The 20,780-nt window shown below is 37.4% G+C and overlaps 1 pseudogene across 1 annotated transcript in view; it reads right to left on the reverse strand.

Annotated features, from left to right (window-relative positions):
• The window catches only part of LOC306874314 (dynein axonemal heavy chain 6-like), an 84,606-nt pseudogene extending 64,960 nt beyond the window's left edge, over positions 1–19,646 (reverse strand). Inside the window, exons 1-28 of the transcript in view lie at positions 19,380–19,646; positions 18,544–18,717; positions 18,177–18,456; positions 17,196–17,463; positions 16,856–16,990; positions 15,566–15,680; positions 15,362–15,458; positions 14,602–14,770; positions 13,509–13,616; positions 13,282–13,392; positions 13,100–13,189; positions 12,413–12,533; positions 12,193–12,326; positions 11,874–12,026; positions 11,564–11,770; positions 10,919–11,047; positions 10,686–10,799; positions 9,286–9,429; positions 8,683–8,838; positions 4,672–4,783; positions 4,263–4,443; positions 3,934–4,030; positions 3,629–3,833; positions 2,700–2,863; positions 2,504–2,625; positions 2,018–2,045; positions 1,779–1,910; positions 1,004–1,165 (exon numbers count right to left, since the gene is read on the reverse strand). The product of the transcript in view is annotated as a dynein axonemal heavy chain 6-like (transcript). The remainder of the gene's footprint in view (positions 1–1,003; positions 1,166–1,778; positions 1,911–2,017; positions 2,046–2,503; positions 2,626–2,699; positions 2,864–3,628; positions 3,834–3,933; positions 4,031–4,262; positions 4,444–4,671; positions 4,784–8,682; positions 8,839–9,285; positions 9,430–10,685; positions 10,800–10,918; positions 11,048–11,563; positions 11,771–11,873; positions 12,027–12,192; positions 12,327–12,412; positions 12,534–13,099; positions 13,190–13,281; positions 13,393–13,508; positions 13,617–14,601; positions 14,771–15,361; positions 15,459–15,565; positions 15,681–16,855; positions 16,991–17,195; positions 17,464–18,176; positions 18,457–18,543; positions 18,718–19,379) is intronic.
• Between the last annotated feature and the right edge of the window lie 1,134 nt (positions 19,647–20,780).

The following is a 20,780-nucleotide window of genomic DNA, read 5'->3' on the forward strand; positions in this document are numbered from 1 at the left end:
CCTTTTCCACACAAAATAACCTCAGACAACTATACTAAGCCAACATACAGTACATGAAAATGCTGCAGTTGCTAAAACATTAATCACAGATAATGCTACATTTTTAAAAAGATGAAGTCATGATCATGAAACCTGGACAGCTGGAGCACCAAGATGAACTTCAACATTTGCCCTGGCCAGTTCAATCACCTGACTTGAACATTTTCAAACCATTATGGGCAGTTTTAGAAAGAGGAATTAGAAGATTCCCTCCTCCAACACCAATTGGTAAAATGTTCTGATAGAAGTTGAATCTATTCAAAGAAGTTTGGAAGCTGTATTAATGTGGGTCTCCCCGAGGAGGAACGAGCACCGCTCTAGTGGTGAGTTAGCGGCAGAGCTGGACTGGTGTGACAGCAAAGGAAAATGGTAAAACACCTTAATAAAGAAATGTTGCCTATTTCCCAGGTGTTCACATTATTTTGTCCAACCCCTGTAGATAACAGCAACTGAAAATTTGAAGTAGTAGCGATTAATTGATTTCATACTGTTTAATAACAGTCTACTGTTCCACAGGATGACATTCTCACATGCCCCCCATGTACTAAACCACACCAATAACAAACCCCAGCCCAGAAAACACGTAGGCAAAGGAATGATCCACAGAAAGAGTTATATGGTAAAATAATGTTCCAGTAAAAGAATAAAAAAAGACAAACCATTAACAATGATCATGAATGTTTTTAAGGCCTAGTCAGAATCTTACACGTCTTTGTGATATATGACTCCCTTTAGTAAACACTAAACACTGGCCATAAATAAAGAGATAGATGTCTACAATGGATTTCATGTACTGCACAGAGATCTCAGTTGGGGATCTTCTGCCTCCTAGTGACAGATACAATGAATTCATTCTAATATGACAGGAAAAACAAAGAAAATAAGAAAATCTTATATTGGTTGTCTAACTGCTTAAAAAGTAATGGGGAAAAAGAAAATAGAAGTTGGACTGGCAGAGAGACACCTTATAGTCAAGTCCATCTGAGCAGTTAAAGACCACACACTGGATTGCCAGAGCTTTCACGAGGTCTTTGGTGGTCTCAGTTTTGCCTGTACCAGCTGGACCTGCAGGAGCACCTCCCAGATCTAGCTGCAGCGCTCCCATCAGGCAGAGGTAACATCGATCCTAACATAAAAAAATCAAACAGATACGCAATTTGCACACACAATCATGCATCTTAATAACTCATACAAATCTGTCAACACTGACAGATCCATCCATGAATTGATACATTTCTTTACTCGCACTAAACTGTTATTTCTTATGCATAACATGTGAAAAGACAGAATCTGATGTTTGACTAAAGTTTATAAGGTTTAGGATCAGAGGCAGATCAGAAATCAACCAATGGCAAAAAAGTGACCCAAACTGACAAAACCCTCCAGGTATTTAAAATGTAGGGACAAAAAAGGCCCCTGCGATGAATTATGTAAACAATTTCAATCAAAATAGACCACGAATTTAAAACAGTTTATCACAGCTTTATTGTTTTTGATAATATTGTGCAGTATTTATAGCTTCTTTTGATATTGATTTTATTTTATAAAAATATAATTTAGTTTTACTTTAGAATTTACTTTAGAACTTTAGAATTTAAAGTAAAAGCAATCATTATTACATTTTATGCAAATTTATTTACATAAGTGAAATTCAAACGTATTCAAAATAACTGGACAAAACTCCATGTTTTACAGCATATGTATTAAATACACTATCATAAAAAAGAGCATTTATGTACCGTCAGTGGAGTGATCACCAAACGAGGACACCCTCCCAAATATTCATATCCATAGACATTTTGAGAGAGAGCCATCCGAGCCACACAGTCATCCAGGTCCACACCCCAATAATACCGCAACTGCCTCTGCCACTCGAAGCATATGCATACAATATGATACTATCAAAAAGAATCCAGTGCCAGTAAGTTATCTGGTTGTCACTCCAACATAGTAGGTAAAAAAGATAAATGTTACACACCCCAGTCTGCAGGAAGCACCGATCAACACTAAGTTGTTTTTATACGTTTTTTTTTTAAGTTATGGTTACAAACTCTCTCTACATGTGTATTTTGAGTGATTTATTGTCCAAAAAAAAATCAACACAAAAGTTAAAGATTATTTAAAGGTATAGTTCACCCATAAATTGAAAATTCCTCTCAGGCTATCCAAGATTTTCATTTTAAACATTGTATCGCTTCAGGCCAAAATAACATAATAACACTGGAGTCCATAATCCATAATAAAGCTTCCTCCTGTAAAACGACCCATCCCCTGTTGTCCTCTCACATCAAAAACTAACATGTGTGTATTTCACTTTCAAAAATGCTTGATCTGTGCATATTTTTATCCTGATTCAGACGAGATGGCTTTTTCACTGGAGGAAGCAATATTATAGATAGAAGACTTGCATGTTAGCTGGAAGCAACAGTTTTAAGATGTTAACTGAATCAGCTATTCTTTTAGCCATGAAAATCTTGTAGTGTAGAAAATCTCAAATTTTTGTAGGGCTTGATAGTGGTCATGATCTCCCTCTAGGCAGTTGTCCATGTCCCTGCACCACATGAGCTGAGAAATGGTCAACACCACCTGCAGAAAAGCGTAGGTGAGAATTGCTCATACACTCAAGAGATGCACATAAACAATCCCACTTAGACAAGCACTGTGAGGGATGTCCAGCCACAACCCACTCCACTCTGGGTTTGCTCTGGTAGTCAGCAATTGCAGCCTTACTAAGCCTCCTAAGAGAGGAAAACATGGCCTCCTCCACCTTCCCCAACCACCCCTCTACATTACCACGAGCCTTCAGGCCTTTCCCCAGTGCCACCTACAGCACAGACACGCACATACATAATCTTTTATTTCATAAATCCTTGCTATTTGGTCCATGTACTTTTGGACAATTTGTCTTCTAGTTTTTGTTTTCAAGACGGAAAAACAAATCGCTCATTTATCATTTATAATGTCTGTGTATATTTTGACCATTTCATTCCTATTTGGAAAGGAATAATGAGAAAGGAAAAGATGGCTTATTTCTGTGTACAGTAATACCAAAACATTTCGCTTTTATCCAAATTGACAGACCTATTTTCACTGTATTTATCAATGGGAAATTAAAACATTAAAGTTATCAGCATCTCTCATGTGTCCTACATTAGGCAAAGCTTTGCAAGTCACAGCATCACTAATTACTGCTTCATAATGGTATGTGTAGCAATAGCAGTAAGTAGTGGTTTAGTGCAACTTTAATATATTTTATTAAAGTGTAGAGACACTGGCAGAGTCGTATTGACTCTTTATGAATTAATGCTGTACAGAAGACAAAGCGGTTCAGTACCGCCCACGTGTGCAAATAAAATACTGAAGCCATAAACTGATTTGTACACAATAAGAAAAAGCAAAACTAAACTAAATCTTTTACTTTCATGCTGTTCCTTTCCAAATAGGAAATGGAATGGTCAAAATGTTCACTGACCATGACAATGGGTTGACAATGTGATAACTGAATTGCTTATATATTTTTAATTTTTAAGACAAAAATAAGAAATTAGTCAAAAGGTACGCTGAACAAAAAGAAAAGAAAAGAATTCACCTTTTCTCCCTCAGGTGACACCATGGCTAAGATGTCATTGGTGTACTGTATTTTTTCACCAGTCTCGCCCTCTCCAGGGGTAAGAAGGCCAAACTCCAGCTGGGATATTGCATCAAAACACTTCCTCAGATGAGGCTGCACAGCCAGAGGGTTCCGCGTCTGAGCCAAAATCTCCAACAGTTCATCATTAGACAAGAAATAGAACCTAAGCCACCCAGAAAAGTGAGTTAAGTCATGGCACAGCATCAAGAGAAATCAGCATTCTGTTGAGAAACTGCTGTGAGTATGTGTGTGCGCGTAGGCACCTTGGGAAGATAACTCTCTTTGACTCCAGGTAAGCCTCCAGGCATTTCTGTATCCGCTCCAGGAGTGCGTTATTATTTTGGAAAATATCCAGAAGCCCTGAGGAGACAGATTAGAGGGCAACACTGGTCAAAGTCAATTCAAATTTACATTATTGCATTTATTGTTGCATTTAACCTACACCTTTCATTTTTCATGTACTAATTTGCAGGTAAAAACTATTCTGACACTGAACAATAATTTTATTTTTTAAAAGTATGTGTGTTCATCTAATGTTCTGAGTTGTTCATCTAATGTTTTGAGATGTTTCCTGAGATACATCCTGTCAGACCTGTTTGTGTGACAGCACGCAGGGCATTAGGCTGGCGGTTGACCTTCCTTGTGATCTCTTTCCAGGACTTGTCCACTTGAAGGAACATCTTCGACTCAGCAGGCAACTGTCTCTGGATGTCAGGAGCACTGAAAATACTCTCAAGATAAAGCCAGCTTCTCTGACATGCCAACCACTCATCCTAGGAACACAGCAGAAACAAATCAGAGAAAGACTAATATCTGACGTAAAAAAAAAAAAAAAAAAAAAAGAAAAAAGAAAGAAATTGTGAAAAAAGTAGGTTTGCTTTAGTTGATCACCACTCAAAAAAAAAAAAAAAGAACAGAACAAAACAAAATTCACAAAACTAAAACCAAAAATGATCTGGCTTTGGTTTTGTTATTGGTGATCACCACTCTGGTGTGATTACCAAGGTCTGGCTGGAGAGAGAAAGCCGTCTCTGCCACTTGTCCACTCTGGCCTTGATGGGGCCTGCGTAACGGGATGATGCAACTGTGGTCTATGCTGTCATCGAGAAGCACCTAGAGGATTTACATTCACACAGACAGAATACAAATATTAATAAATGAGAAGGCCTCTCTTCTGTATTAAACTCAGGCAAGGTTAGGGGTGGGCGATATGGCAGAAATATCATGATTTTATTTTTATTTATTTTTTTGAAAATCACAATTAATTCACAATTTTAGCACAATTCTTTGTCATGTTGGTTTTACTAAGTTGTCTAAGGAGTAAAGGCAAACTGATTTACCTAAAATAAAGAATGGTAAAGACATTCAAGCCAAAGTGGGTGAAGATAAAAAAATCTTCATCATTTAATCTTTGTTATTAAAATATAAGAACAAAGATACACATTACAAATACACATAATATGCAAATAAAACAAACTGTGCTTTATTTTTCAGGTACAGTAGGTGTATTTAGCAGTAGGATTAAAGAAATTGAATTAACAAATATAAAAATAAAGCACCTGTATACACTTCACTGTATAAATTACACACTGATTCTTATTAAAGCAACTGTATTAAAGTTCTTCAGTCAAGAGCAGTAAATGAGTATTATTAACATTAAAGGAAGCGTTCACCCAAAAATGAAAATTATTCTGCCATCATTTACTCACTCAAGTTGTTTTAAACCTGAATGAGCTTCTTTCTTCTGTTGAAGATAAAAGTTATTTTGAAGAAGGTGGGTAACAAAACAGTTGGTGGTCCCCAGTGACTTCCATAGTCAAAATCAAAATCAGTGGGCACAGGAACTGTTTGGTTACCTACATTCTTCAAAATTTCTTCTGTTGTGTTCAGCACAAGAAAGAAATTAATACAGGTCTGGTACAACATGAGTGTCATGTAACGTGGTCTATAAAACACGCACATAGATGAAGATCAAGTCAAATAGTCTTGAATAAATTCACAGAAGGGTAATTCACAGAAGGCATGCAGGAGACACATGCAGGGACAACATTCACAATACCGGACGAAGACAGAACGAACAGAGATGAACTTAAGTAGGTGGGCAAATAAGGCTAATTAATAAAACACGTGAAATTAATGACACAATCAGACACGAGGGAAAACTACTGTAGGTCATGGGAACATGAGGGGAAACAAACACAACAAAAGTCCATGAGTGTCCAAAAGTGACAATGAGAGTGAGTAAACAATGACAGAATTTTTATTTAATAACTATCCCTTTAATGCAATATTAGCATTTTTAATCGATCTAATCCATCTTAGATGGCGCCGCAGATGGCAGCTACAGTGCTTTGCTCTTCAGTGTTTGTACTGTTTTTGTTTGTTTTTTTCTCTCAAACACAATCAGTTTTACCAGGGATGACCTGCTGAACATTCGGCAGAACACCACAAAATCTTTTACCGGATTTTGATTATTAAGATGTTTTTCTGGACATTGTAGTTGGCAGAGCCGTAGCTCTGGTCAAATGCTTCAGGACGCGCAGACGTGGGAAGCAAGCCGGCGCTCTTGTGAAGCTTCGTCAGCGTGGATTTAGAACGGCGTTGCCTAGCATCCATCTAGCAAATCTCCGCTCTCTACCCAACAAAACGGATGAGCTCCTTCTGCTCTCCCGGACAAACAAGGATTTTTCAAACTCTGCTGCTCTGTGTTTCACAGAAACCTGGCTGAATGATGCCATACCAGACAGCGTGCTACATTTGCCTAACTTCCAGCTGATCAGAGCAGACTGCGACGCAGAATCAATGGGGAAATTGCGCGGCGGCGGGATGTGCTTTTACATCAATGAGAGGTGGTGTACAGATGTAACTGTGTTAAAGAAGATGTGCTGTTCAGATCTAGAAATGCTCTTCATTAACGGCAAGCCGTTCTATTAGCCGCGGGAGATTTGTTTGTTCATTCTCGTGAGTGTCTACATTCCACCGCAAGTGCACGTGAGCTCAGCTTTACAGAAACTCGCTGATCAGATCACAGACACAGAACAAAAACACTCGGACTGTTTTAATCATTCTCGGGGACTTTAATAAAGCAAATCTCTCCCGCGAACTGCCAAAATAGAGACAGCACATCACGTGTCCCACCAGAGACAGCTCTGATCACTGTTCGGTTCATCTGATACCGACCTACAGGCAGAAACTTAAATCTGCTAAACCTGTATTAAGAACTCTTAAAAGATGGACTAATGAAACAGAGCGGGTTTTACAAGCCTGTTTCAACCTTACTGATTGGACTGTTTTCGAAGCTGCTGCAAACGATCTGGACAAGCTCACAGAGACTGTAACATCTTATATCAGTTTCTGTGAGGATATGTGCATTCCTACTAAGACTCATCTAACTTACAACAACGACAAACCATGATTCACTGCAAAACTCAGACAGCTCCGTCAGGCCAAAGAAGATGCTTACAGAAAGGGGGATAAAGTCTTGTATAAACAGGCCAAATACACACTGATCAGAGTGGCAAAAAGGAATTATTCTGGCAAGCCAAGGAACAAATTCTCTTCCAGTGATTCTGCTTCAGTGTGGAAAGGTATGACAGATATCACCAATTACAAGACACCACCCCCCAGCACTCTGGAGAATCAACAACTGGCAGAAGATCTGAATGAGTTCTACTGCAGGTTTGAAAAAGCACCCCACAACCGCCCTGAACACCTCTCCACACAACCATTAACACCCCCAGCAACCGCCCTCTCTCTCACACCTGCAATTCAGATCAGTGAAGATGACGTGCGCCAGGTCTTCAGAAAGAACAAAAGGAAAGCACCAGCTGGCCCCCATCTTCACACAGATGTCCCCTCATGCTTCAAATGCTCCACCATCATCCCCGTCCCAAAGAAACCCAAAATTACTGGACTTAATGACTAGAGACCTGTGGCTCTAACGTCTGTGGCCATGAAATCATTTGAAAGAAAGGTTTTGGCTTATGTGAAGGCCTCCACTGGACCCTTACTGGACCCCCTGCAGTTTGCCTACAGAGCAAACAGGTCTATTGATGATGCAGTCAACATGGGATTGCACTTCATCCTGCAGCATCTGGACAGACCAGGGACTTATGTGAGGATTCTGTTTGTAGACTTCAGCTCCACTTTTAACACCATCATCCCGGACACCCTTCAGAATAAACTGACACAGCTCTCCGTCCCCACCTCCGTCTGTCGGTGGATCAGCAGCTTCCTGACAGCAGCTAGTGAGGCTGGGAAAATTCTCATCCAGCACCCGCACCATCAGCACTGGAGCTCCTCAGGGCTGCATTCTCTCCCCACTGCTCTTCTCCCGCTACACGAACGACTGCACATCTAAAGACCCCCCTGTCAAGCTCCTGACATTTGCAAACGACACCGCACTGATCGGCCTCAATCAGGACTCAATCAATATGTGCTTTAACTGCAGACTGTCAGCTTTAATTTGAGGGTATTTACATCCAAATCAGGTGAACGGTGTAGGAATTACAACAGTTTGTATATGTGCCTCCCACTTGTTAAGGGACCAAAAGTAATGGGACAGAATAATAATCATAAATCAAACTTTCACTTTTTAATACTTGTTGCAAATCCTTTGCAGTCAATTACAGCCTGAAGTCTGGAACGCATAGACATCACCAGACGCTGGGTTTCATCCCTGGTGATGCTCTGCCAGGCCTCTACTGCAACCGTCTTCAGTTCCTGCTTGTTCTTGGGGCATTTTCCCTTCAGTTTTGTCTTCAGCAAGTGAAATGCATGCTCAATCGGATTCAGGTCAGGTGATTGACTTGGCCATTGCATTCATAGAGTTAAAAGAAGAATTCTCAGCACCTATACACTGATCTACTCCTTCCTGGCAAGTTGCACCTCAAAACCTAGTGAGCTGCCTACCCAAACAGCAAATTGAAAATTTGGACTGTGTCTATGATGCCCAGAAATGCTGTCTAGGTAAGTACATCAGTGGATATTGAGAGCCTCTGTGTTTCTCTCACCTCCTGTATTTGTGGTCCAAAGTGGAAGATGTTGAGTTTTTGCAGGTAAGCGAGAGTCAGCGGCTCTTCCAGTAGGCTGGAATCCACAATGTCCTCCAGCATCTCCCAGTGACGAACTTTCAGACATGGGTTACGCAGGTCTGTGATGACTGGCAGCTACACAAACACAGAATATTAAATATGCAGGTACAATCATCAAAAGTGTCATTAAAAGACATTTATAATATTACACAAGTTTTCTATTTAAAATAAATTATTTTCTTTAGAACTTTACACTCAAAGAATCCTTAGAAATCACTCACATTTGATAATAAAAAAATGTTACTTGAGCACCAAATCAGAATGATTTCTGAAGGATCATGTGACACTGAGGACTAGAGTAATGGCTGCTGAATATTTGGCTTTGCCATCACAGAAATAAATTACAATTCAAAATATAGTAATTAAATTAATTGAAGTTTTAAACGGTATAGTGTACTCCTAATACTACACTTTGTCATGGGGTTTAGACATTTTTCCACATTCCAAATGCAAAATACAGCAGTTGACTTCAAACAAGGAAACTGTTAAAGAGCAATGACACACTAGCATTCACTCACCCACCTTTTCTCGCATGCTCTCCACATTCTCTTTGAGGCAGGGCACCACATAATTTTTTGGCAGTCCTTTCTCCAGCTGGCTGACATATTTGGCAAACGTGTTCACCTGCTTGCTCAGCAATTCTGGGTCCAGATCATCAAACTTATTCTGCATCAAGGAGATAATTGACCATTTGACATTTAGAAGACACTTTCATTCAAAATGGCTTCCAGCGCACCATTTGCAAGGACACTTCACCTGAAGCTATCTAGCATAAAGTGCCTAATTTAAGGCCGTAATTAAGACAACCATAAGATTGTATCTCAGTAACACTTAAGTTGCTGTATCCCTACTCCTCAGTACTTTGGAACTGGACTTCAATCTTTGGGTTTGGAGATTTTTAAGCGATTGCAATCACCCTCAAGAATATACTATGCAGTTTAAAATTAGATAAATCAATAAATAGCATATTATAGTGATGTACACTTTCAAAACAGCTTTAAAACCTTTGAATTATTTGTATGGAATCAAACAGCCAAAGTCATGTGATTCAATGGGTGAAAAATGTCAATGGTTTGCTGCTTGGGGGGGCGATGATCTTTGTGAACCCCGAACCAGTGCCTACATTGTTTTTATCTAATCTCAGATCAGATTTATAAATTGTTGACATTTTTTATGACACATTTGTATAATACAAAGAAGAGTTTTAGAGAGCTGGCCTGTTTAACCAAGCTCTCCATAAAACAACCAAAACAATCCCTGTAAAATAATAAAATAACATTATACACTTTAATTGTATTATATGAGTTGTTAATGTAATTTAATAAATTACACTTTCAATAACATTTTTGTAATTGGTTTGTTTTTGTAGCATTTACACCATTCTGACAACAGACATCACTAGAGTGTGGCGTTTTGAGCGCTTCAAAAAAGTGAATCATTGATGTTTATATTTAACAACTGCTTCAATTAATTCAAAGTTTCAAAGAGTGTTGTTTCTCCCATCACTATCGTATTAATTTACACCATCTCTAAACAAAAATAATTGAAGTACAGTTGTAGTAAATTATACTGCACTTCAATTTGCAGTTTAAATCTAAGGAGTTATGCCCCTTTTTTCACAGACAAGGCTTAAGACTAGTCCTAGACTAAAATGAAAATCTGAGCTGTTTCAGCTGAAAGAAACTTGCACTGACTGATCTTAAAACATGTCAGTGCCTTTGTTTTGTCTTGAGATGAACATCAGTAATGCTTTTTTCTAAGGTATGTTTATAAAAATTACTTAAATGTCCTAATTAAACTATGGCTTAATCCTGGCTTAGTCTAAATCCTGTCTGTGAAACCGGGCCATGGTGTTTCTCCATTAAGTGGATTTAAGTGAAAGGGAAAAAATCAAATGCTTCAAAAGTATAAAAAGAAATGACCTGCAACCAGCTGTTCTCTAAATTTTCCCATTCTTCCAGAGAGTCCCACAGTAACTGTTTCAGCTTCACTTCAGCGGTCAGTTCCTCTAGAGCTTCATATTTAGTCACCTCCACCTGAACAAACAGACACAGATTAAAAATAAGTATAACTCTTGATGACCAGCCAGACAAGGTGAAAACATGAAAATCAATAGAGAACAAGCGCCCTCTAGTGGACATATAGACACACTGATTTTAAAGTTCTTCTGGTAGGTTTTATATTTGAAGGCTTGAGTCTGCAGCTCATCAATAGAGATCTGAATATCTCCCAGCAGTCGGCGTATATTAGAGCGATCTACATCGATGTCAAGGAGCTGACTGTTCTGTACAGACAAAATCAAAAAGACACAAATGCAGACTGTAATTCACATTTGATCATGTGAATTGGGTATACAGTACTGTTCAAAAAATTGGGCTCAGCAAGATTCTTTTAATGCTCTTCAAGCCTTTATTTGATTTAAAAAAATCAGCAAAGCAGTAAATATTATTGCGATTTAAAATAACTGTTTTCTATTTAAATATATTTTAAACTGTCACATCATGATCCTTCATCATTGTAATATGCTGATTTGGTGCTCAAGAAACATTATAGTTGTTATACTTTGATGAATACAACAGCATTTATTTAAAACATAAATCTTTTGTAACGAAAGTATGCCTTTACTGTCACATTTGATTAATTTAATGCATCCTTACTGTATAAAAGTATTGATTTCTTTCAAAACAAATCTGCTAACCCCACACTTCTGAACTGTTTAAAATAAAAATATACAAAATAAAAATATCATAACAATGTTAGGACATTATTCTGATATAGTATCACTATTTCTTTCTTTCACCTCTCCTTGCTCTTTCACTTCCAGCACTTTCTTGTTTAGTTGGTTGATGTCTTGCTGGAGGTGTTGGCAAAATTTGTCCACATAAGTGTGCCGTGTCGATGGTGATCCTTATGGCAGTTATACCTCAGGAGGAGTGGGGACAGAGTAACACTCAATCAACTTGTACATGTCACAGACAGTCTCAGTCTCCTTTTCCAGCACAACAATCTAACAGAAAAAGATTGAAAGATGAGATTAATACAGCTGAGCAAACAGCCTTCTGATACTCAGACTTCTGCTTGATGGGTCATGGTTCTCTTCTGATTCTTACCCGCTCCTGAATTTCCTCTAGGAAGTTGAGGGAGTTAACATATTCGCTGGTTACCATTGGAACAAAGTCCAGTTTGAACTGGGCATCCTGAGCCTCTGCAATGATGTCATCCATTTTTCTCTTTGCAAGCCGAGGTAGGATGTCATTAATGACCTGGAAAAGGGGTTCAGAATGAGGTGGGTTATGTATCTGTGTATTTATTTGTCCCTTATTGCAGGCTGTGTTGAGATAAATGGTGTCCACCATCTACCACACAGTCTGAATGCAAATATTACAGAAGAAATCATTTTGTATTTGTGGGTTTCTGTCAGTTTGTAACCTCTATGCAGCGTAGAGAGGATGGTATAAGTTTCTGCTTCAGTTGTGTAGTATCCACCAGCAGAATTCCCAAGGCTAAAGCCTCTTTATGTTCTCGATGATATTTATCCAGACTGTTCCCAAAAAATGCAACCTCTGCATTAGACACACATACACAACATAAGTGTGAGACAATCATGCTTTTCACATAGATTATGATGATTATGATAAAGATGATGTACCATGGTCTTGCTCTTTGAGAGCCTCCAGATCCAGGTCTTCATTTTCTTTGTAAAACAGTCTGAACGGCTCAAATGTACTAGCATACACATTAGCGGTATTGAATGCAGAGTGAATAGATTGCTGACAGGGGAAGAAACATGAAACATTTTCACAATTAGAGACAGATCTTGCGGTAAACACGGAAGCTCAATGGTGCTTTCTTGGTTTGTTTTTGTGCGTCAAGCAAGCATGGTTGAGCTTCTGTTTACCATATTTGATGTACTCTATGTATGTGCATTGCACGTTTCGAATTAACTAAAACTAAAAAATGCATTTTATTTCAGACAGCTGTCAAGGCAACATTTAACATTTTCATATAGTTTAACTTATCGATCACATCACTGTCAACTATCTAAACGAGCTTGACAGTTTTCATGGCTGAAATGTATTTGAATAAGTTACTTTACCTGAGAACACTGTTGTTTACTGTTAAACATGTTCTTTAGAGATCCACCAAATGGTGACACTTATTGAACACAATATTAGAGAATCCAATTAATTGTTTCTATACCATTTATTTTATTAACTAGAAAACGTAAATATTGCTAAATTTAAAAAAAGTTTAAACATATCTTAAAGTGGTACATGAGAACAGTGTATTTTTTAACTGCATTTATATCATACTCATGTTAGAATAAAATAAAAACCTTAATATTGAGGATGATGTCCTGCAGATAAACATCATCTTCCAGGATTTCCTCAAGACTAGGACCATCCCCACATGTCTTTTCCTCAACCTGAAACCCACCCATACACATGCAGACAAAAACATCAGCAATGGCCAAATTATAAAAGAGTGTATTGAAGCAGCAATGCTATTTTTTTTTACCTTTTTGTTGATAATAGGTTGAGTAAAAGCATCAAAGTAGGTGTCTTGCAGCAGAGTATCCAAAGACAATACTGTCTTCTCAAACCTCCCAGTAATCTCTGCTACACACTCCTGATATACACACAAATGGCACACATAAACATATGCATTGTGCAGATATACGCATACTGGTTATGCTGCAGACAAGCTTTGTAACAGACGCAAATATAGTGTGCAGAAACCCAAACCTGGAAGTCGTCATTGCAGGGCTGGTATGATAAGGAGTGTGTGTCCAGCATCAGCTCAGTTATAAACATTGGCTGGTGGGAAGTATTGACATTTTGTTCTCCTGTGACCTGTGACCTGTGACATACAAATACTTTTGTTTGTTTAACTATAATACTGAGGGTATCTCATAGACTTCCACTGTTTATTTAACCCTAACCTGACCCCTATGCCTAAACATAACAGTAGTCTGTGTTTTACAGGTTTCAATATATTAGTGTGGTCATTTTGGACCTCACGAGTGTAGTCGAACCTGCACACACACACACACACATACCACACTAAACTCTATACTTTCCACTTGCACACACATTGAGTGTTTGGTAATATTCTGTGGAGGAAATGACATTTTTTAAACAACTAAATACAATTAAAACAAATAGAATAAAGTAAAACAAACAAAAAAACTTAAAAATAGATACACTTGCATAATTTTACAAAACTGAAGCTTGTAAATTATGCACAATAAAACTATTCTGTTTACAAGTTATACGCACCTTTTATATTTCCCTGATATTTGACTCTTTTTTTTTTTCCGTACATCGCATTTCTGATGTTTGATGCTCTTCCCTGACATTGTCCATCGTTCATTTTGATCAAATTTATTTACAAATCTTTTGGTCACAATGGAAATGAAACCAATGAAGAAGGTGATGAACTTGATTTAATTTAGTGTAAAAAGTGATAAATGCCACCAAATAATGAAAAGTTCCTTTACATTTTTTAACATTGTTATAATTATTATTAAAGAATAATTATTATTTGTTCTGTAAATCTTCATATTTGTAAATTGAAAGTCTTGCTTTGGAACAAGGGTGAACATTCAATCTGTATCAGTCATTTGAAAAGTGGCAAAAATAAATTAAACATGATAAAAAAAGGTTCCAGTTTTAATTATCTGTTTGATAGCTTAGTTTTAATTAAAAAATATAATCAAAGTGCCAGTAGTTTAAGAATCACAGACATACAGACTGAAACGAACAGATAATAAAAAAGATCAAATAAAAAAAAACGTTAATAATATTACCCTGAATCACATACCCAAACATTACTTACCTTTACATCAGGATCAAGGCTAGTCTCACCACCTGCCCAGCTCTGGCTGAGGGTGAGTGAAGGGGTGTGTGTGATGTGCTCTTGAAACACACTTAGTAGTTTACTGATTGAGTTGACTACAAGCATGTGCGAGGTGTTCACAATCAGATAATCAGCCAGTCTGATGAAACTATGGAGACCAAAAAAATATTCAACAGTTCATAAAAAAATTACTTTTTGGAACTTCACAGAAGTCTGTCATTGCTAAAACTGTCACTGCAAAAGAACTAAATAAATATATATTTTCTTAATATCTCCTTTTGTGTTCCACAACAAGAATAAAAACTAATGAGTTTGGAATGAGATATCACTGATGTGGTAACACATCTCCTTGATGTCAATCAGAGCTTTTCAGACTTGAAAACATTAAATATAATTTCCAAGCATTTAGCCTATACCGTAAAACATCCTGTGAATAGTCACGATTCACGTAACGTTATTTACTTCAGAAAAATCAACAATAGGGCCCAAGTTAAGTTAATCGAGTTGGAGCCCATAACGTTTGGGGGGGCCCGTACAATTTTTTTTTGCATATGGGCCCAGGGCTGACTTGCTACGCCACTGTATTTTATCATGTATAAATTCATTCCATAGAATAATTAATTAGCCAAGAGAGCATGTTACATTGTCAATAATCAACAAATTGTGAAGTGTCTGCTGATTAATAAGTCTGGATGATCCATTGTGTTGCAAGTTAGCATTGTTAGTAATGTTGACTAACCAAGTAAGACATCTGCAGTGGTAGCTTTTGTTTGCTTGCTGCGTATAACTCATCTTCTGAGGTGAATCCTCAAAGAGCCATCCAAAAGAAGGTGACGCTAACCATCTGATGCATGCATATAAGAAAGGGGAAAAAATGCTCAAATTCACAATATGCAAGCTGTTAGACATATCATTGTTTTTTTTATCTGAATAAAGGTGTCACCAGTCTCCAAGTCGCCATAGTCAGGTGTGTGTCCAGACTCTTTCAAAGCATTTCGACAGGCACTTCTTGCCACTTCCATTACTAGCTCCCTGAACTTCTCAAGACGAGAGGACACCTAGAACACAGATATGCAAAAGAACCAATTATAATTGACAATGACAGAAAAGACTCTTCCCATTCCAGTGCATGCAGAATTTAACCCTTATGAAAAAAATATGGGAATACACTGGAAAATATAATGCAAAATATTAAGTAATATATTTCCATATATGGAAACTAGTGCTTATATTTTTCAATATACTGCAAAATGTGAATAAACCATGTATGGCTATATGTTGATGCTGATACATATAAAAAATACATAACAACGAACACAAACTGCGCTACATTTATTTTTTACATGTAACAGCTTTTTTGAAACATTCTTTCATGAGTTCATGCATGTGTTTACATCAAGCTGAACACATATTCTTAAACTTTTATCTCACGTTATTGTTTGCATACTTCGTTTACATGTGTTCATTTACACTGTTTGCATAGTACATTTTATATATGAAACTGTCTATGATGGCTATAAGAAAAAAAGTGTTTACTGAAAACATTTACAATTTTATATATATTTTATATACAGTATGTGTATATATAAATACATATGCATGTATGTGTATTCAAACATTTTATTATAAATATATTTTGTACATCTGTATATTTTAAGTGTATTATTGAATGTAAAATTACATTAACATACATAAAGAACAATATATAAGTAAATATATTGTCACATATTTTTTGATATATGGGAAACAGTAATTCCTTATATATTATTCAATACATTGTATCTGTCACATTACATGTGGCAAGGGAACGAGGAATTCTTCCAACAAACAGACTTTAATAACTCAAAAAGGTAGGGAACAAACACAGACAGGCAGGAACATACACAAATGGAGACAGAATGACATAACAGCAGATGCTGAAGACAGGAAAACACAGGTTTTCAGTAAGAGAACTAAACGAGGAGTAAACTAGATAATTAATCAAACACAGCTGGATGCAAATCAACATAATCAGGACAGGAACAAGAAACTAACCAAATAAGGACATAGAGGGAGAGACTAGGGCAAGGAGGGCACATGGGGAGCAAAACAAAACACAAGACAGGACAAAAGTCTGGCAGTAATACATCAACTTATTTTTTTATATTAAATAATTAAATATACTGAACGTTAATCTAGAAGTAAATATATTTTCTTTGCATAAAAGGAACACACAAACACAGATCTCTCTCACCTCCTCCAGCTGTTTGTATTGTTCGCTCTGAAACTCTTTTAGTTTATATGTATGGTCTTTCTCTATTCGGCACAAAGGCATGTCACTGATGTGGTAACACATCTCCTTGATGTTAATCAGAGCTGGTCGCAGAGACTGAAATACAGACATGACACTTTTCATCAATCTTTTGCTAGTCTTTTCATAAAGAAGATGATGCATTGTTCACGGAACCTTATTGTAAATATTTACAGTATGTAAAATTCAAGTTGCTCTGATAGATCATATAATTTTTCATATAAATCAGCTTTTTTTAAAAGCCATATAGTATATGAAATAAATACAATAACCACTGGCAAACCTCATTGAGAATGAAGAGATGCTCTTGCAATGATCGTATGCATTTGCTGATTTTCTTATAGCACACATTAGTGCGCCATACACAGAAAGCCTTCCACTTGCGGAAGAGAGCAAACACAGGGATGCGCAAAAGCTTCCGGTGATATTGGTATTCCTGCTCCCAGCGTTCTAAGGGCAAACAGTCCACCTCAGACCCATAGGAGTGCATACCTGCATGAGTGCTGACTGTATAGTAGTCTGACTTATTAATATTGTCAAACGTTGCAATTCTGTTAAAAGAATAATTGGAGTATTTGGAGATAAAGGTCTGGTTTAACACAGTTTACAGTTCACGTGTATTTGCATATAACACTTTTTCATACTTTCATCATTCAAATAAAAAAGTCCTCATAAATATGTGACGCCAAACATTATTCAGAATATGCTAATTAAAAATGACTAAATATTAACCTTTATTTGATGAAATATGTGAAAATTTTTAAACAGAAAATAATAAATTTAAGCAAAATGTCTTTGGTTTGATTTGTTTTTGTTTTAATATATATAAATATATTTATATTTATATATTTATAAATATATATATATATGTAAATTATGCCTGAGATGGCAAAACTAAATTTCCAGCAACCATTACTCCAGTCTTCAGTGTTACGTGATCCTTCAGAAATCATATTCTAACATGCTGACTTGGTAACATTTCCTATTATTGTCAATGCTGAAAAAAGCTTAATATTTTTGTGGAAACCGTGATACTTTTTTTTCAGGATTGTCTGATGAATAGAAAGTTCAGAAGGACGACATTTACAGTATTTGAAATCTTTTGTAAAAGTGTAAAAATGTTTTATCAATTTAATGCATCCTTGCTTAACAAAAGTATTAATTTATTTTCTTTTTTTCTTTTTTTTTATCTAACTGACCCTAAACTTTTAAACGGTAGTGAACAAACACATTTCTATGTGATTGAAAAAACTGCAGTTCTTACTTGAGATTTTATGAATCAAATTTGATGGATGATTTAGGTTCTGCAGACGTCACATAGAGGAATCCCAAGTGAGGGTTATTTCGGATGGTTTGGACGATTCGGGTGGGGAGTGAATTTTGGCACGAATTACTTCCTCTACTGAGCTGAACAGCGGTGAACTAGACAGTGGTGGAGAGGGGGTGTAGCTCAGAGGTGAAACTGCAATGGCATAACTTCTAGATGAGCTCTTGGCTCTTTTAGGAGCTGATGGGATCCTGAGCGAGCCCTGAGTCAACTGCACCTGAAATCAGCACATAAAATGCACAAAATTATCACTAATGTTACAAGACATATCTGCCATAGTTGTCAAGGATGACAGTGTCCAGACCTGTCTATCCCTGACACGGTCAGGAATTCTGGGAAGCTGTAGTGGAGAGGGTCCTCTCTCTGAGGAGGGGTCAATGGATTGGACCTCATTAGATGGAAAGGACATCTTAGGGCTCAAGTTGACCCTCTGGGTGTTCTCCGGTTTCATATGTCCACCGCGTCTCTTCAGAACTGGCTAGAGTAAAATATAGATCATGTACTTAAATGGTTAACAGGAATGAGTATGACAGTTATTTTTGTTTACGATTGTACATTTCACAAACTGTATATTCATATTTGAGTCATAATGACATACAACATTAAGAAAATAAAAATCTTTTAACTATCTACTTGTTAAATATATACTTTCTAAGGCTAAAAGTAATTTTTACAAATATCATGAATTTTTAATTAATAAACATTTGTTTTTTGGGGAGCACCATGTGACATTTTACAACCTGAACTAATCTTACAAACGTTTTGCAAACAAACTTTTTTCAAATAATTATAATAAAGATTTTATAAAAGATTTTTCTTAGAAATAATAATGAATACTTTATAAGCTTGTCAAAAAAATGTCATTCTTTTGATGAGGCTTTCTTCTTCATTATGATTTCAGGACAGCTGCTTTACACTGACATTTCTAACTTTATACTCGCAAAAATAACATAAAAATGAATTTTAACTGATACCAATTTTAGCAGGTATATTCAAGTATGTATGTACATTTGCTACACATTTTAGGTCAAAAAATGTCATATCATGTCACCAATTTTGACAGCCAAAAGAAATAAATGAATGAATAAATTAACAAACACACAATTTATACATTGAGTTCTCAGATGGTATTGCTCTTACCAGCATCTCAGCTTGTGCTGGTCTCTGCGCGGCCCATTGTCTTTCCAGAGCTTTGGTTCTGTGAGGAAACACCAGAGCATCAGTGTTCGGCTGTGGACGTCTGGGCACTGCTGAGACAAGTCTAGCCCTCAGCTGCTCCACATCAACAGGTGCCAGAGAACCAGGTACACTGGTGGACACGGGTAAAGACACAGCTGTCCCAAATAACTTCTGTTTGCCAGGACCTTGCTCTGGCCCCGCCTGGCTCCTGGATGACCCTTTCTGAAAAGAGTAACGTTACATGACCAAACTGTCCTCCTATTTGTGTTCTTCCCAAAAAAAGTTTCAATTCCTTCTCCTCTGAGTTTTTTTCTGGACGGTAACGTTAAACTCTTTAAACACAGTCAAGAGAACAGCATATTAGTGACAATCGTAGTGAACTGCCATATTACATGTAATGTACAGGGTGGGCCATTTATATGGATACACCGTAATAACATGGGAATGGTTGGTGATATTAAAGTCCTGTTTGTGGCACATTAGTATATGTGAGGGGGCAAACTCCTCAAGATGGGTGGTGACCATGGTGGCCATTTAGAAGTCGGCCATCTTGGATACAACTTTTGTTTTTTCAATAGGAAGAGGGCCATGTGACACATCAGACTTATAATGTCACAAGAAAAACAATGGTGTGCTTGGTTTCAACGTAACTTTATTCGTTCATGAGTTATTTACAAGTTATTTACAAGTTTCTGACCACTTATAAAATGTGTTCAATGTGCTGCCCATTGTGTTGGATTGTCAATACAACCCTCTTCTCCCACTCTTCACACACTGATAGCAACACCACAGGAGAAATGCCAGCACAGGCATCCAGTATCCGTAGTTTCAGGTGCTGCACATCTCGTATCTTCACACCATAGACAATTGCCTTCAGATGACCCCAAAGATAAAAGTCTAAGGGGGTCAGATCGGGAGACCTTGGGGGCCATTCAACTGGCCCACGACGACCAATCCACTTTCCAGGAAACTGTTCATCTAGGAATGCTTGGACCTGGCACCCATAATGTGGTGGTGCACCATCTTGCTGGAAAAACTCAGGGAACGTGCCAGCTTCAGTGCATAAAGAGGGAAACACATCATCATGTAGCAATTTCAAATATCCAGTGGCCTTCAGGTTTCCATTGATGGTGCACCACCACATTATGGGTGCCAGGTCCAAGCATTCCTAGATGAACAGTTTCCTGGAAAGTGGATTGGTCGTCGTGGGCCAGTTGAATGGCCCCCCAAGGTCTCCCGATCTGACCCCCTTAGAAGAGTGGGAGAAGAGGGTTGCATTGACAATCCAACACAATGGGCAGCACATTTTATAAGTGATCAGAAACTTGTAAATAACTCATGAAAGAATAAAGTTACGTTGAA

The sequence above is a fragment of the Barbus barbus genome (genome assembly GCF_936440315.1).
Source record: "Barbus barbus genome assembly, chromosome: 8".
NCBI classification, from domain to species: Eukaryota; Metazoa; Chordata; class Actinopteri; order Cypriniformes; family Cyprinidae; genus Barbus; species Barbus barbus.